Genomic DNA, 3,519 nt, shown 5'->3' on the forward strand with positions numbered 1-3,519 from the left:
AAATTTTCATTTGCTTATAATTAAAAGTACCCAAAAAAACCGTGGGGAAAATAAGTGTTTCCCCATAAAACTTTGTCCGAAATTTTCGGGGAAGTATTTGGAATCGTTTGAAATTAGGGTCGTTTCCAAAAGATTTCCAGGAATATCCACGACTGCTTGCAAATGGTTCAAAATCATATATGATATACATACATATATATATATGAAATATATACATATATTCATGAAAAATTACCCGACTTTAGGACTACACCGCAAAAACATCATATACTCATTATATACGCAGACAGGGAGATGGAAAGGGGGCGGGGGGTCTGGGATCTTTTATTCCCCTTTCCCTCTTCGTTCCACTTCCCCTCCCCATTCTCTCTCCCTCCCGTTCCCTCTCTCTACAAGCATATATATATTCATATATATTTACTTGGGTCTTGTGTGTGTGTATATATATACATATACATATACCCATGTGTAAATGCATACACACACACACATATATATGTACACATATCTATACGTGTATATATATATATATATATATATATATATATATATATATATATACATACATACATACACATATATTGCTATGTACGTACATACATACACATATATAACGTAACTATATACATACATACATCACAAACACACAAACACATATATGTGTGTCTTAATATATATATATATATATATATATATATATATATATATATATATATATGTATAAATATACACACATATATGCATTTATAAATATGTATATATTACATAAGTGTATATGAATACACATGTATCTTATCGTGTTGGACATACTGTTCCTTAAGGGAGAACCTATAGACTTCTAAAGCGCTGCACGAATAGGCCAGTGTGATGGCTGTTTGTTCCTGCTGCCAGTGAAAAATTGCTCTGTTGTTTAATTACCTTTATCATTACGGTAAGGTGAACCTGTTAGCGAGGATGATAATACATGAATTTACAAAGAACTGCTGAATAGACTTACAAACAGACCAACCTATATGTAAACACACATCCATTCACACACTCTCATTTACTCTCTCTTCCTGTCACCATCTACGTTTCTGTTTCTCTGTCTCTCCATATAGCCACTCACGGGCACACCCACACACCCACGTATATATATACAGGCTTTGCAATGAGCATTTCCTTATATGAATATATACATATAAAAGATACCAAGAATAACAGCTGATTTCGGTAATTAATTTCTTTGAATATATTGTCCCAATACATAACTACCAATCTTATGTAATCTTTCATATTGTTTATTCCATAATCAAGGCTACCAGTTCTTCCATGGACATTTTGTCATTTCGGGGCAACTCAACATCTTCATCCAAGGTTTGTTGTTCCTGTCGGGGCTCCTCATCGACAGGCCGTTCCTTGCCCACGGGTTGTACCATGGGCGGAGTGGCACTGAAGTCCTCATCGTGCTCAGCGTCATCTCGGAAAAGGTCAGAGGCGCAGCCCCAGACTCTCCGAAGGAGCCGCTCAGCTGTTCTTCCTTGAGGGAACATTTGGGGAAGAGTCCGTTGCAGACGGACGGGTCGCGGGTCTTCGTGCCGACGTCCGTGGCGTAGACAAAGGCGGCGTTGTAGGAGGCCATGTTTTCGGTGTTGTTGGAGAACATATCGACGAGGAGGTTCTCCTCTGGCGTGAGGCTGGAGTGACTCCTGGTTTGGAGGTGGCAGAGCATTTTGAGGATGCATCCGTCAGGGTCTAGCTGCCCCACGGTGGACAGGAGCAAATTCTTCCTTCATCAGCGTCTTGTTCGGTGTCGGGATCGACGGAGCGGCCGTAGCGATAGTGCCTTCTCCCGTTATAGCCTCCGTGATAGTGAGAACGGTCGTGGTAGAGTCTCCTGTTGTATCGCGTGACGTCCCACTGCGTAATTAACAAGCGCCGCGCCCTTCAGTACCGCCAAGCCACCTACTAAGCCACCAATGGACAGAGAGGCTTCGCAGGACGCAACGGCCCACCACACCAGTAGGAGCGCCAAAGGAAGGTTTCGTGCGTGCATCTGCCGAAGGAGAATGATAGTGTTTGTTGCGTCTCATTTGTCAGCATTGGTATCTGTGAGTGCATTTATCTGTGCAAGTTCATTTGTGTGGGCTTGAATGTTTGAATTACGAAAGACGAAATGTATGTTTGCGATGATGGGGTAATGATAGAGACAAAGATGGAAATCAGTAATAAAAATAATAACGACGGTTATTATGATCATGATAATGTAAGAAAGGTAATAGTGACAGAATAACAATGATACTGCTGTTGGTTATTATAGTGATGAATGCAAAATGATAAAGATATTAAGATACTGTCAGCGAAAATGGTAATAAGGATTGTAACAGTTAAAACTATTCCTGATAACGATATAAAAAAAGAAAATAATTCATTAGTATTATGACCGTTACAATCATATTGATAACAATTTTCCTGAAGTATCATGTATATAAGTTATCATCTTATATCATTGTTAGCACATTGATAATAAAGACTGTATGATATGAATTAGTTATCAGCAATAGCGAATGTGCAAATAAATTTGTATAGAATTTAAATGTTTGTTTTAATTTTCATCATTATTTTTAGGTCCATTTAGCGAGCTCATACCAGGCATATTTTCCATTAAACAGTGAAGCAGTAAGGCTTACGAGTCAAGGATCATTGCCTCGTGTTTCTTCACATTTTACGTCCTTTGCTTGGCTGAATATGTAATAAAACACGAGTCATTGATATTAAAGGTTCATATGGCAGAAACCATATTGAAAAATATTCCTTGCCCTTGCCACAATGTACGCGTTGTCTGCTAGGCGCATCTCCTCTCGGGACCGTAGCATTTGTGCGCCACACAAGTATTCGCGCTACAGGCCGTTCCGTTGAATTGTGCGCTTCGTAGCTACGAAATGCCCAATGACATGCATGGCAAGTGACGTGACTTGGCATAACTGACACGAGTTGACATATGTTGACGCAAACTGACACGCCCTAACAAAAGTAACACCATATTACATCTGTATTACATCTGAATGTAGTTTGCATTGTAAATATGTCCCACAGTTTCCAAGGCTTCTTCATGAGTGCAAGTATATATATACATTGTTATTATTATCATTATATCTATATCTATTTATACACTGTATATATATAAACACACACACACACACATATATAATATACATATACATATATATGGTTGTGTGCGAGCACGAAAAGTCCCACTTTTCTGAGACGTTATAAAATGCACAAGATGGCTATGATCACTCTTACTTTGCCTTCGGGACTTTGGGACCACACCGCAAGAACTGCTTAGAGTTGCGCCTCAACGTCCCATTATATACTCTGCACTCGACGCTGACACAGACAGGGGGGTGGAAGGGGAGTGTGGGGGGGGGGGGGCTACGCTCGCAATGGAACAGGCAAGGAATGCAGGAGTTCGGGGTGGGTGGAAGGGAGGGTGGGGAGGGAGGCACCAGAGGGAGGGGGAGAACAAATTATTTGCTT

The 3,519-nt window shown here is 40.1% G+C and overlaps 1 protein-coding gene and 1 pseudogene across 1 annotated transcript in view; both read right to left on the minus strand.

The window, feature by feature from the left end:
* The window catches only part of LOC119588915, a gene marked incomplete at its 3' end in the record, with an annotated part of 4,993 nt that extends 1,683 nt beyond the window's left edge, over positions 1–3,310 (minus strand). The window contains 1 exon segment of the mRNA XM_037937537.1: positions 3,286–3,310.
* On the minus strand, positions 1,507–2,035 carry LOC119588926 (annotated as a pseudogene).
* Positions 3,311–3,519: the final 209 nt, after the last annotated feature.

This window comes from Penaeus monodon, chromosome 3 (assembly GCF_015228065.2).
Source record: "Penaeus monodon isolate SGIC_2016 chromosome 3, NSTDA_Pmon_1, whole genome shotgun sequence".
NCBI classification, from domain to species: domain Eukaryota; kingdom Metazoa; phylum Arthropoda; class Malacostraca; order Decapoda; family Penaeidae; genus Penaeus; species Penaeus monodon.